Consider the following 16,467-nt stretch of genomic DNA (forward strand, 5'->3'; position numbering starts at 1 on the left):
TATAGAATGATTATTTAGTTTTATGTAGGCAGGATTACTACTATTCCCAAAATTTAAAAACAAACTACTCCAATCACTACTTCTATCTACGCTTCAAAAATAAAAAGGTACAAACTATAATGTCAAATATTAAATTAAGAATTGTTTAGTTTTATGTAGGCAGGATTAATTCTATTCGCAAACTATAAAAACAAAGTTTACTTTAATTTATTAATTTTTTCAATCACTAAGCTTTAAAAATCAAAAAGTTATGAAGTATAATGTTAAATATTAAATTAAAAATGGTTTAGTTTTATGTAGGCAGGATTACTACTATTCCCAAAATTTAAGACAAACTGTATTCTTTAATTAAATAAATTCTCCAATTACTATATCTACGCTTCAAAAGTCAAAAAGTTGTACAAACTATAATGTTAAATATTAAATGAATAACGGTTTAGTTTTATGTAGGCAGTATTACTACTATTCCCAAAATTAAAAACAAACTACTCCAATTAAATAAATTATCCAATCACTACATCTATCTACGCTTCAAAAATAAAAAGGTACAAACTATAATGTCAAATATTAAATTAAGAATGGTTTAGTTTTATGTAGGCCGGGTTACTTCTATTCCCAAAATATAAAAACAAAGTTTCAAAAATCAAAAAGTTTTACAAACTATAACGGTAAATATTCAACGAATAATGGTTTAGTTTTATGTAGGCAGGGTTACTTCTATTCCTTAAATTTAAGACAAACTGTATTCTTCAATTAAATAAATTCTCGAATCACTATATCTATCTATGCTTCAAAAATCAAAAAGGTATACAAACTATAATGTTAAATATTTAATGAAAAATGGTTTAGTTTTATGTAGGTGGGGTTACTTCTATTCCCAAAATATTAAAACAAAGTTTCAAAAATCAAAAGGTTATACAAACTATAACGGTTAATATTAAATGAATAACGGTTTAGTTTTATGTAGGCAGGGTTACTACTATTCCCAAAATTTAAAAACAAACTACTCCAATTAAATAAGTTTTCCAATCACTATAACTATCTACGCTTCAAAAATAAAAAGGTACAAACTATAATGTCAAATATTAAATTAAGAATTGTTTAGTTTTATGTAGGCAGGATTAATTCTATTCGCAAACTATAAAAACAAAGTTTACTTCAATTAATTAATTTTTTCAATCACTAAGCTTTAAAAATTAAAGTTATGAAGTATAATGTTAAATATTTAATGAAAAATGGTTTAGTTTTATGTAGGCGGGGTTACTTCTATTCCCAAAATATTAAAACAAAGTTTCAAAAATCAAAAGGTTATACAAACTATAACGGTTAATATTAAATGAATAACGGTTTAGTTTTATGTAGGCAGGATTACTACTATTCCCAAAGTTTAAAAACAAACTACTCCAATTAAATAAGTTTTCCAATCACTATATCGATCTACGCTTCAAAAATCAACAACCTATAATGGTAAATATTTAATGAAAAATGGTTTAGTTTTATGTAGGCAAGGTTACTTCTATTCCCAAAATATTAAACAACCACTTTTCTTCAATTAAATAAGTTATCCAATCACTACATCTATCTACGCTTCAAAATTAAAAAGGTACAAACTATAATGTCAAATATTAAATTAAGAATTGTTTAGTTTTATGTAGGCAGGATTAATTCTATTCGCAAACTATAAAAAAACGATTTTATAAGAAATGAAAAAGTTTAAATTCATGTGGTTAAAATATAGAATTATTATTTAGTTTTATGTAGGCAGGATTACTACTATTCCCAAAATTTAAAAACCAAACTACTTCAATAAAATAAGTTTTCCTATCACTATCTATCTACACTTCAAAAATAAACAACCTATAATGGTAAATATTTAATGAATAATGGTTTAGTTTTATGTAGGCAAGGTTACTTCTATTCCCAAAATATTAAACAACCACTTTTCTTCAATTAAATAAGTTATCCAATCACTACATTTATCTACGCTTCAAAAATAAAAAGGTACAAACTATAATGTCAAATATTAAATTAAGAATTGTTTAGTTTTATGTAGGCAGGATTAATTCTATTCGCAAAGTATAAAAAAAAAGTTTACTTCAATTTATTAATTTTTTCAATCACTAAGCTTTAAAAATCAAAAAGTTATGAAGTATAATGTTAAATATTAAATTAAAAATGGTTTAGTTTTATGTAGGCGGGGTTACTTCTATTCCCAAAATATAAAAACAAAGTTTCAAAAATCAAAAGGTTATACAAACTATAACGGTTAATATTAAATGAATAACGGTTTAGTTTTATGTAGGCAGGATTACTACTATTCCCAAAATTTAAAAACAAACTACTCCAATTAAATAAGTTTTCCAATCACTATAACTATCTACGCTTCAAAAATAAAAAGGTACAAACTATAATGTCAAATATTAAATTAAGAATTGTTTAGTTTTATGTAGGCAGGATTAATTCTATTCGCAAACTATAAAAACAAAGTTTACTTCAATTTATTAATTTTTTCAATCACTAAGCTTTAAAAATTAAAGTTATGAAGTATAATGTTAAATATTTAATGAAAAATGGTTTAGTTTTATGTAGGCAGGGTTACTTCTATTCCTTAAATTTAAGACAAACTGTATTCTTCAATTAAATAAATTCTCGAATCACTATATCTATCTATGCTTCAAAAATCAAAAAGGTATACAAACTATAATGTTAAATATTTAATGAAAAATGGTTTAGTTTTATGTAGGTGGGGTTACTTCTATTCCCAAAATATTAAAACAAAGTTTCAAAAATCAAAAGGTTATACAAACTATAACGGTTAATATTAAATGAATAACGGTTTAGTTTTATGTAGGCAGGGTTACTACTATTCCCAAAATTTAAAAACAAACTACTCCAATTAAATAAGTTTTCCAATCACTATAACTATCTACGCTTCAAAAATAAAAAGGTACAAACTATAATGTCAAATATTAAATTAAGAATTGTTTAGTTTTATGTAGGCAGGATTAATTCTATTCGCAAACTATAAAAACAAAGTTTACTTCAATTTATTAATTTTTTCAATCACTAAGCTTTAAAAATTAAAGTTATGAAGTATAATGTTAAATATTTAATGAAAAATGGTTTAGTTTTATGTAGGCGGGGTTACTTCTATTCCCAAAATATTAAAACAAAGTTTCAAAAATCAAAAGGTTATACAAACTATAACGGTTAATATTAAATGAATAACGGTTTAGTTTTATGTAGGCAGGATTACTACTATTCCCAAAATTTAAAAACAAACTACTCCAATTAAATAAGTTTTCCAATCACTATATCGATCTACGCTTCAAAAATCAACAACCTATAATGGTAAATATTTAATGAAAAATGGTTTAGTTTTATGTAGGCAAGGTTACTTCTATTCCCAAAATATTAAACAACCACTTTTCTTCAATTAAATAAGTTATCCAATCACTACATCTATCTACGCTTCAAAATTAAAAAGGTACAAACTATAATGTCAAATATTAAATTAAGAATTGTTTAGTTTTATGTAGGCAGGATTAATTCTATTCGCAAACTATAAAAAAACGATTTTATAAGAAATGAAAAAGTTTCAATTCATGTGGTTAAAATATAGAATTATTATTTAGTTTTATGTAGGCAGGATTACTACTATTCCCAAAATTTAAAAACAAAACTACTTCAATAAAATAAGTTTTCCTATCACTATCTATCTACACTTCAAAAATAAACAACCTATAATGGTAAATATTTAATGAATAATGGTTTAGTTTTATGTAGGCAAGGTTACTTCTATTCCCAAAATATTAAACAACCACTTTTCTTCAATTAAATAAGTTATCCAATCACTACATCTATCTACGCTTCAAAAATAAAAAGGTACAAACTATAATGTCAAATATTAAATTAAGAATTGTTTAGTTTTATGTAGGCAGGATTAATTCTATTCGCAAAGTATAAAAAAAAAGTTTACTTCAATTTATTAATTTTTTCAATCACTAAGCTTTAAAAATGAAAAAGTTACGAAGTATAATGTTAAATATTAAATTAAAAATGGTTTAGTTTTATGTAGGCAGGATTACTACTATTCCCAAAATATAAAAACAAAGTTTCAAAAATCAAAAGGTTATACAAACTATAACGGTTAATATTAAATGAATAACGGTTTAGTTTTATGTAGGCAGGATTACTACTATTCCCAAAATTTAAAAAAAAACTACTCCAATTAAATAAGTTTTCCAATCACTATAACTATCTACGCTTCAAAAATAAAAAGGTACAAACTATAATGTCATATATTAAATTAAGAATTGTTTAGTTTTATGTAGGCAGGATTAATTCTATTCGCAAAGTATAAAAAAAAAGTTTACTTCAATTTATTAATTTTTTCAATCACTAAGCTTTAAAAATCAAAAAGTTATGAAGTATAATGTTAAATATTAAATTAAAAATGGTTTAGTTTTATGTAGGCGGGGTTACTTCTATTCCCAAAATATAAAAACAAAGTTTCAAAAATCAAAAGGTTATACAAACTATAACGGTTAATATTAAATGAATAACGGTTTAGTTTTATGTAGGCAGGATTACTACTATTCCCAAAATTTAAAAACAAACTACTCCAATTAAATAAGTTTTCCAATCACTATAACTATCTACGCTTCAAAAATAAAAAGGTACAAACTATAATGTCAAATATTAAATTAAGAATTGTTTAGTTTTATGTAGGCAGGATTAATTCTATTCGCAAACTATAAAAACAAAGTTTACTTCAATTTATTAATTTTTTCAATCACTAAGCTTTAAAAATTAAAGTTATGAAGTATAATGTTAAATATTTAATGAAAAATGGTTTAGTTTTATGTAGGCGGGGTTACTTCTATTCCCAAAATATTAAAACAAAGTTTCAAAAATCAAAAGGTTATACAAACTATAACGGTTAATATTAAATGAATAACGGTTTAGTTTTATGTAGGCAGGATTACTACTATTCCCAAAATTTAAAAACAAACTACTCCAATTAAATAAGTTTTCCAATCACTATATCGATCTACGCTTCAAAAATCAACAACCTATAATGGTAAATATTTAATGAAAAATGGTTTAGTTTTATGTAGGCAAGGTTACTTCTATTCCCAAAATATTAAACAACCACTTTTCTTCAATTAAATAAGTTATCCAATCACTACATCTATCTACGCTTCAAAATTAAAAAGGTACAAACTATAATGTCAAATATTAAATTAAGAATTGTTTAGTTTTATGTAGGCAGGATTAATTCTATTCGCAAACTATAAAAAAACGATTTTATAAGAAATGAAAAAGTTTAAATTCATGTGGTTAAAATATAGAATTATTATTTAGTTTTATGTAGGCAGGATTACTACTATTCCCAAAATTTAAAAACAAAACTACTTCAATAAAATAAGTTTTCCTATCACTATCTATCTACACTTCAAAAATAAACAACCTATAATGGTAAATATTTAATGAATAATGGTTTAGTTTTATGTAGGCAAGGTTACTTCTATTCCCAAAATATTAAACAACCACTTTTCTTCAATTAAATAAGTTATCCAATCACTACATCTATCTACGCTTCAAAAATAAAAAGGTACAAACTATAATGTCAAATATTAAATTAAGAATTGTTTAGTTTTATGTAGGCAGGATTAATTCTATTCGCAAAGTATAAAAAAAAAGTTTACTTCAATTTATTAATTTTTTCAATCACTAAGCTTTAAAAATGAAAAAGTTACGAAGTATAATGTTAAATATTAAATTAAAAATGGTTTAGTTTTATGTAGGCAGGATTACTACTATTCCCAAAATATAAAAATAAAGTTTCAAAAATCAAAAGGTTATACAAACTATAACGGTTAATATTAAATGAATAACGGTTTAGTTTTATGTAGGCAGGATTACTACTATTCCCAAAATTTAAAAACAAACTACTCCAATTAAATAAGTTTTCCAATCACTATAACTATCTACGCTTCAAAAATAAAAAGGTACAAACTATAATGTCAAATATTAAATTAAGAATTGTTTAGTTTTATGTAGTCAGAATTAATTCTATTCGCAAACTATAAAAAAACGATTTTATAAGAAATGAAAAAGTTTAAATAAATGCGGTTAAAATATAGAATGATTATTTAGTTTTATGTAGGCAAGATTACTACTATTCCCAAAATTTAAAAACAAACTACTCCAATTAAATAAGTTTTCCAATCACTACATCTATCTACGCTTCAAAAATAAAAAGGTACAAACTATAATGTCAAATATTAAATTAAGAATTGTTTAGTTTTATGTAGGCAAGATTAATTCTGTTCGCAAACTATAAAAACAAAGTTTACTTCAATTTATTAATTTTTTCAATCACTAAGCTTTAAAAATCAAAAAGTTATGAAGTATAATGTTAAATATTAAGTTAAAAATGGTTTAGTTTTATGTAGGCAGGGTTACTTCTATTCCTGAAATTTAAGACAAACTGTATTCTTCAATTAAATAAATTCTCGAATCACTATATCTATCTACGCTTCAAAAGTCAAAAGGTAAAAAACTGTAATGGTTTAGTTTTATGTTGGCGGGGTTACTACTATTCCCAAAATTTAAAAACAAACTACTTCAATGAAATAAGTTTTCCAATCACTATATCTATCTACGCTTCAAAAATCAAAAAGGTACAAAATATTAATGTCAATAATGAAAAAAATGGTTTAGTTTTATGTAGTCAGAATTAATTCTATTCGCAAACCATAAAAAAACGATTTTATAAGAAATGAAAAAGTTTAAATTCATGCGGTTAAAATATAGAATGATTATTTAGATTTATGTAGGCAGGATTACTACTATTCCCAAAATTTCAAAACAAACTACTCCAATTAAATAAGTTTTCCAATCACTATATCTATCTACGCTTCAAAAATCAAAAAGGTACAAAATATTATTGTTAATAATGAAAAAAAAATGGTTTAGTTTTATGTAGTCAGAATTAATTCTATTCGCAAACTATAAAAAAACGATTTTATAAGAAATGAAAAAGTTTAAATTAATGCGGTTAAAATATAGAATGATTATTTAGTTTTATGTAGGCAGGATTACTACTATTCCCAAAATTTAAAAACAAACTACTCCAATCACTACTTCTATCTACGCTTCAAAAATAAAAAGGTACAAACTATAATGTCAAATATTAAATTAAGAATTGTTTAGTTTTATGTAGGCAGGATTAATTCTATTCGCAAACTATAAAAACAAAGTTTACTTTAATTTATTAATTTTTTCAATCACTAAGCTTTAAAAATCAAAAAGTTATGAAGTATAATGTTAAATATTAAGTTAAAAATGGTTTAGTTTTATGTAGGCAGGGTTACTTCTATTCCTGAAATTTAAGACAAACTGTATTCTTCAATTAAATAAATTCTCAAATCACTATATCTATCTACCCTTCAAAAGTCAAAAAGGTAAAAAACTGTAATGTTTAATATTTAATGAAAAATGGTTTAGTTTTATGTTGGCGGGGTTACTACTATTCCCAAAATTTAAAAAAAAACTACTTCAATGAAATAAGTTTTCCAATCACTATATCTATCTACGCTTCAAAAGTCAAAAAGTTATACAAACTATAATGTTATGTTAAATATTTAATGAAAAATGGTTTAGTTTTATGTAGGCAGGATTACTACTATTCCCAAAATTAAAAACAAACTACTCCAATTAAATAAGTTATCCAATCACTACATCTATCTACGCTTCAAAAATAAAAAGGTACAAACTATAACCGTAAATATTAAACGAATAATGGTTTAGTTTTATGTAGGCAGGGTTACTTCTATTCCTGAAATTTAAGACAAACTGTATTCTTCAATTAAATAAATTCTCGAATCACTATATCTATCTACCCTTCAAAAGTCAAAAAGGTAAAAAACTGTAATGTTTAATATTTAATGAAAAATGGTTTAGTTTTATGTTGGCGGGGTTACTACTATTCCCAAAATTTAAAAACAAACTACTCCAATTAAATAAGTTTTCCAATCACTACATCTATCTACGCTTCAAAAATAAAAAGGTACAAACTATAATGTCAAATATTAAATTAAGAATTGTTTAGTTTTATGTAGGCAGGATTAATTCTATTCGCAAACTATAAAAACAAAGTTTACTTCAATTTATTAATTTTTTCAATCACTAAGCTTTAAAAATCAAAAAGTTATGAAGTATAATGTTAAATATTTAATGAAAAATGGTTTACTTTTTATCTAGACAGGATTATTAATATTCCCAAAATTTAAGACAAAACTGTATTCTTCAATAAAATAAGTTTTCCAATCTCTATATCTATCTACGCTTCAAAAATCAACAACCTATAATGGTAAATATTTAATGAAAAATGGTTGTTTTATGTAGGCAGGATTACTACTATTCCCAAAATTTAAAAACAAACTACTCCAATTAAATAAGTTTTCCAATCACTATAACTATCTACGCTTCAAAAATAAAAAGGTACAAACTATAATGTCATATATTAAATTAAGAATTGTTTAGTTTTATGTAGGCAGGATTAATTCTATTCGCAAAGTATAAAAAAAAAGTTTACTTCAATTTATTAATTTTTTCAATCACTAAGCTTTAAAAATCAAAAAGTTATGAAGTATAATGTTAAATATTAAATTAAAAATGGTTTAGTTTTATGTAGGCGGGGTTACTTCTATTCCCAAAATATAAAAACAAAGTTTCAAAAATCAAAAGGTTATACAAACTATAACGGTTAATATTAAATGAATAACGGTTTAGTTTTATGTATGCAGGATTACTACTATTCCCAAAATTTAAAAACAAACTACTCCAATTAAATAAGTTTTCCAATCACTATAACTATCTACGCTTCAAAAATAAAAAGGTACAAACTATAATGTCAAATATTAAATTAAGAATTGTTTAGTTTTATGTAGTCAGAATTAATTCTATTCGCAAACTATAAAAAAACGATTTTATAAGAAATGAAAAAGTTTAAATAAATGCGGTTAAAATATAGAATGATTATTTAGTTTTATGTAGGCAAGATTACTACTTCCCAAAATTTAAAAACAAACTACTCCAATTAAATAAGTTTTCCAATCACTACATCTATCTACGCTTCAAAAATAAAAAGGTACAAACTATAATGTCAAATATTAAATTAAGAATTGTTTAGTTTTATGTAGGTGGGGTTACTTCTATTCCCAAAATATTAAAACAAAGTTTCAAAAATCAAAAGGTTATACAAACTATAACGGTTAATATTAAATGAATAACGGTTTAGTTTTATGTAGGCAGGATTACTACTATTCCCAAAATTAAAAACAAACTACTCCAATTAAATAAATTATCCAATCACTACATCTATCTACGCTTCAAAAATAAAAAGGTACAAACTATAATGTCAAATATTAAATTAAGAATGGTTTAGTTTTATGTAGGCCGGGTTACTTCTATTCCTGAAATTTAAGACAAACTGTATTCTTCAATTAAATAAATTCTCGAATCACTATATCTATCTACGCTTCAAAAGTCAAAAGGTAAAAAACTGAAATGGTTTAGTTTTATGTTGGCGGGGTTACTACTATTCCCAAAATTTAAAAACAAACTACTTCAATGAAATAAGTTTTCCAATCACTATATCTATCTACGCTTCAAAAATCAAAAAGGTACAAAATATTAATGTCAATAATGAAAAAAATGGTTTAGTTTTATGTAGTCAGAATTAATTCTATTCGCAAACCATAAAAAAACGATTTTATAAGAAATGAAAAAGTTTAAATTCATGCGGTTAAAATATAGAATGATTATTTAGATTTATGTAGGCAGGATTACTACTATTCCCAATATTTCAAAACAAACTACTCCAATTAAATAAGTTTTCCAATCACTATATCTATCTACGCTTCAAAAATCAAAAAGGTACAAAATATTATTGTTAATAATGAAAAAAAAATGGTTTAGTTTTATGTAGTCAGAATTAATTCTATTCGCAAACTATAAAAAAACGATTTTATAAGAAATGAAAAAGTTTAAATTAATGCGGTTAAAATATAGAATGATTATTTAGTTTTATGTAGGCAGGATTACTACTATTCCCAAAATTTAAAAACAAACTACTCCAATCACTACTTCTATCTACGCTTCAAAAATAAAAAGGTACAAACTATAATGTCAAATATTAAATTAAGAATTGTTTAGTTTTATGTAGGCAGGATTAATTCTATTCGCAAACTATAAAAACAAAGTTTACTTTAATTTATTAATTTTTTCAATCACTAAGCTTTAAAAATCAAAAAGTTATGAAGTATAATGTTAAATATTAAATTAAAAATGGTTTAGTTTTATGTAGGCAGGATTACTACTATTCCCAAAATTTAAGACAAACTGTATTCTTTAATTAAATAAATTCTCCAATTACTATATCTACGCTTCAAAAGTCAAAAAGTTGTACAAACTATAATGTTAAATATTAAATGAATAACGGTTTAGTTTTATGTAGGCAGGATTACTACTATTCCCAAAATTAAAAACAAACTACTCCAATTAAATAAATTATCCAATCACTACATCTATCTACGCTTCAAAAATAAAAAGGTACAAACTATAATGTCAAATATTAAATTAAGAATGGTTTAGTTTTATGTAGGCCGGGTTACTTCTATTCCCAAAATATAAAAACAAAGTTTCAAAAATCAAAAAGTTTTACAAACTATAATGGTAAATATTAAACGAATAATGGTTTAGTTTTATGTAGGCAGGGTTACTTCTATTCCTTAAATTTAAGACAAACTGTATTCTTCAATTAAATAAATTCTCGAATCACTATATCTATCTATGCTTCAAAAGTCAAAAAGGTAAAAAACTGTAATGTTTAATATTTAATGAAAAATGGTTTAGTTTTATGTAGGCGGGGTTACTTCTATTCCCAAAATATTAAAACAAAGTTTCAAAAATCAAAAGGTTATACAAACTATAACGGTTAATATTAAATGAATAACGGTTTAGTTTTATGTAGGCAGGATTACTACTATTCCCAAAATTTAAAAACAAACTACTCCAATTAAATAAGTTTTCCAATCACTATAACTATCTACGCTTCAAAAATAAAAAGGTACAAACTATAATGTCAAATATTAAATTAAGAATTGTTTAGTTTTATGTAGGCAGGATTAATTCTATTCGCAAAGTATAAAAAAAAAGTTTACTTCAATTTATTAATTTTTTCAATCACTAAGCTTTAAAAATCAAAAAGTTATGAAGTATAATGTTAAATATTAAATTAAAAATGGTTTAGTTTTATGTAGGCGGGGTTACTTCTATTCCCAAAATATAAAAACAAAGTACTCCAATTAAATAAGTTTTCCAATCACTATATCTATCAACGCTTCAAAAATCAAAAAGATACAAAATATTATTGTTAATAATGAAAGCAAAATGGTTTAGTTTTATGTAGGCAGAATTAATTCTATTCGCAAACTGTAAAAAAACGCTAACTCACAATAATATCTACTCTTTAAAATCAGTATGGTATATATCTTCTCCAGTATGATACAAAAAAATGCATCAAATATTTTAAATATGGGGTTTTTAAAAGAAATGAAAAAGTTTAAATTAATGCGGTTAAAACATAGAATGATAATTTAGTTTTATGTAGGCGGGGTTACTTCTATTCCCAAAATATTAAAACAAAGTTTCAAAAATCAAAAGGTTATACAAACTATAACGGTTAATATTAAATGAATAACGGTTTAGTTTTATGTAGGCAGGATTACTACTATTCCCAAAATTTAAAAACAAACTACTCCAATTAAATAAGTTTTCCAATCACTATATCGATCTACGCTTCAAAAATCAAAAAGTTATACAAACTATTATGTTAAATGTTTAATGAAAAATGGTTTAGTTTTATGTAGGCGGGGTTACTTCTATTCCCAAAATATTAAAACAAAGTTTCAAAAATCAAAAGGTTATACAAACTATAACGGTTAATATTAAATGAATAACGGTTTAGTTTTATGTAGGCAGGATTACTACTATTCCCAAAATTTAAAAACAAACTACTCCAATTAAATAAGTTTTCCAATCACTATATCGATCTACGCTTCAAAAATCAACAACCTATAATGGTAAATATTTAATGAAAAATGGTTTAGTTTTATGTAGGCAAGGTTACTTCTATTCCCAAAATATTAAACAACCACTTTTCTTCAATTAAATAAGTTATCCAATCACTACATCTATCTACGCTTCAAAATTAAAAAGGTACAAACTATAATGTCAAATATTAAATTAAGAATTGTTTAGTTTTATGTAGGCAGGATTACTACTATTCCCAAAATATAAAAACAAAGTTTCAAAAATCAAAAGGTTATACAAACTATAACGGTTAATATTAAATGAATAACGGTTTAGTTTTATGTAGGCAGGATTACTACTATTCCCAAAATTTAAAAAAAAACTACTCCAATTAAATAAGTTTTCCAATCACTATAACTATCTACGCTTCAAAAATAAAAAGGTACAAACTATAATGTCATATATTAAATTAAGAATTGTTTAGTTTTATGTAGGCAGGATTAATTCTATTCGCAAAGTATAAAAAAAAAGTTTACTTCAATTTATTAATTTTTTCAATCACTAAGCTTTAAAAATCAAAAAGTTATGAAGTATAATGTTAAATATTAAATTAAGAATTGTTTAGTTTTATGTAGGCAGGATTACTACTATTCCCAAAATATAAAAACAAAGTTTCAAAAATCAAAAGGTTATACAAACTATAACGGTTAATATTAAATGAATAACGGTTTAGTTTTATGTAGGCAGGATTACTACTATTCCCAAAATTTAAGAAAAAACTACTCCAATTAAATAAGTTTTCCAATCACTATAACTATCTACGCTTCAAAAATAAAAAGGTACAAACTATAATGTCAAATATTAAATTAAGAATTGTTTAGTTTTATGTAGTCAGAATTAATTCTATTCGCAAACTATAAAAAAACGATTTTATAAGAAATGAAAAAGTTTAAATAAATGCGGTTAAAATATAGAATGATTATTTAGTTTTATGTAGGCAAGATTACTACTATTCCCAAAATTTAAAAACAAACTACTCCAATTAAATAAGTTTTCCAATCACTACATCTATCTACGCTTCAAAAATAAAAAGGTACAAACTATAATGTCAAATATTAAATTAAGAATTGTTTAGTTTTATGTAGGCAAGATTAATTCTGTTAGCAAACTATAAAAACAAAGTTTACTTCAATTTATTAATTTTTTCAATCACTAAGCTTTAAAAATCAAAAAGTTATGAAGTATAATGTTAAATATTAAGTTAAAAATGGTTTAGTTTTATGTAGGCAGGGTTACTTCTATTCCTGAAATTTAAGACAAACTGTATTCTTCAATTAAATAAATTCTCGAATCACTATATCTATCTACGCTTCAAAAGTCAAAAGGTAAAAAACTGTAATGGTTTAGTTTTATGTTGGCGGGGTTACTACTATTCCCAAAATTTAAAAACAAACTACTTCAATGAAATAAGTTTTCCAATCACTATATCTATCTACGCTTCAAAAATAAACAACCTATAATGGTAAATATTTAATGAATAATGGTTTAGTTTTATGTAGGCAAGGTTACTTCTATTCCCAAAATATTAAACAACCACTTTTCTTCAATTAAATAAGTTATCCAATCACTACATCTATCTACGCTTCAAAATTAAAAAGGTACAAACTATAATGTCAAATATTAAATTAAGAATTGTTTAGTTTTATGTAGGCAGGATTAATTCTATTCGCAAACTATAAAAAAACGATTTTATAAGAAATGAAAAAGTTTAAATTCATGTGGTTAAAATATAGAATTATTATTTAGTTTTATGTAGGCAGGATTACTACTATTCCCAAAATTTAAAAACAAAACTACTTCAATAAAATAAGTTTTCCTATCACTATCTATCTACACTTCAAAAATAAACAACCTATAATGGTAAATATTTAATGAATAATGGTTTAGTTTTATGTAGGCAAGGTTACTTCTATTCCCAAAATATTAAACAACCACTTTTCTTCAATTAAATAAGTTATCCAATCACTACATCTATCTACGCTTCAAAAATAAAAAGGTACAAACTATAATGTCAAATATTAAATTAAGAATTGTTTAGTTTTATGTAGGCAGGATTAATTCTATTCGCAAAGTATAAAAAAAAAGTTTACTTCAATTTATTAATTTTTTCAATCACTAAGCTTTAAAAATGAAAAAGTTACGAAGTATAATGTTAAATATTAAATTAAAAATGGTTTAGTTTTATGTAGGCAGGATTACTACTATTCCCAAAATATAAAAACAAAGTTTCAAAAATCAAAAGGTTATACAAACTATAACGGTTAATATTAAATGAATAACGGTTTAGTTTTATGTAGGCAGGATTACTACTATTCCCAAAATTTAAAAAAAAACTACTCCAATTAAATAAGTTTTCCAATCACTATAACTATCTACGCTTCAAAAATAAAAAGGTACAAACTATAATGTCATATATTAAATTAAGAATTGTTTAGTTTTATGTAGGCAGGATTAATTCTATTCGCAAAGTATAAAAAAAAAGTTTACTTCAATTTATTAATTTTTTCAATCACTAAGCTTTAAAAATCAAAAAGTTATGAAGTATAATGTTAAATATTAAATTAAAAATGGTTTAGTTTTATGTAGGCGGGGTTACTTCTATTCCCAAAATATAAAAACAAAGTTTCAAAAATCAAAAGGTTATACAAACTATAACGGTTAATATTAAATGAATAACGGTTTAGTTTTATGTAGGCAGGATTACTACTATTCCCAAAATTTAAAAACAAACTACTCCAATTAAATAAGTTTTCCAATCACTATAACTATCTACGCTTCAAAAATAAAAAGGTACAAACTATAATGTCAAATATTAAATTAAGAATTGTTTAGTTTTATGTAGTCAGAATTAATTCTATTCGCAAACTATAAAAAAACGATTTTATAAGAAATGAAAAAGTTTAAATAAATGCGGTTAAAATATAGAATGATTATTTAGTTTTATGTAGGCAAGATTACTACTATTCCCAAAATTTAAAAACAAACTACTCCAATTAAATAAGTTTTCCAATCACTACATCTATCTACGCTTCAAAAATAAAAAGGTACAAACTATAATGTCAAATATTAAATTAAGAATTGTTTAGTTTTATGTAGGCAAGATTAATTCTGTTCGCAAACTATAAAAACAAAGTTTACTTCAATTTATTAATTTTTTCAATCACTAAGCTTTAAAAATCAAAAAGTTATGAAGTATAATGTTAAATATTAAGTTAAAAATGGTTTAGTTTTATGTAGGCAGGGTTACTTCTATTCCTGAAATTTAAGACAAACTGTATTCTTCAATTAAATAAATTCTCGAATCACTATATCTATCTACGCTTCAAAAGTCAAAAGGTAAAAAACTGTAATGGTTTAGTTTTATGTTGGCGGGGTTACTACTATTCCCAAAATTTAAAAACAAACTACTTCAATGAAATAAGTTTTCCAATCACTATATCTATCTACGCTTCAAAAATCAAAAAGGTACAAAATATTAATGTCAATAATGAAAAAAATGGTTTAGTTTTATGTAGTCAGAATTAATTCTATTCGCAAACCATAAAAAAACGATTTTATAAGAAATGAAAAAGTTTAAATTCATGCGGTTAAAATATAGAATGATTATTTAGATTTATGTAGGCAAGATTACTACTATTCCCAAAATTTCAAAACAAACTACTCCAATTAAATAAGTTTTCCAATCACTATATCTATCTACGCTTCAAAAATCAAAAAGGTACAAAATATTATTGTTAATAATGAAAAAAAAATGGTTTAGTTTTATGTAGTCAGAATTAATTCTATTCGCAAACTATAAAAAAACGATTTTATAAGAAATGAAAAAGTTTAAATTAATGCGGTTAAAATATAGAATGATTATTTAGTTTTATGTAGGCAGGATTACTACTATTCCCAAAATTTAAAAACAAACTACTCCAATCACTACTTCTATCTACGCTTCAAAAATAAAAAGGTACAAACTATAATGTCAAATATTAAATTAAGAATTGTTTAGTTTTATGTAGGCAGGATTAATTCTATTCGCAAACTATAAAAACAAAGTTTACTTTAATTTATTAATTTTTTCAATCACTAAGCTTTAAAAATCAAAAAGTTATGAAGTATAATGTTAAATATTAAGTTAAAAATGGTTTAGTTTTATGTAGGCAGGGTTACTTCTATTCCTGAAATTTAAGACAAACTGTATTCTTCAATTAAATAAATTCTCGAATCACTATATCTATCTACCCTTCAAAAGTCAAAAAGGTAAAAAACTGTAATGTTTAATATTTAATGAAAAATGGTTTAGTTTTATGTTGG

Source organism: Leiobunum rupestre, chromosome 7, assembly GCF_980474605.1.
Source record: "Leiobunum rupestre chromosome 7, qqLeiRupe1.1.hap1, whole genome shotgun sequence".
In the NCBI taxonomy this organism is placed as follows: domain Eukaryota; kingdom Metazoa; phylum Arthropoda; class Arachnida; order Opiliones; family Sclerosomatidae; genus Leiobunum; species Leiobunum rupestre.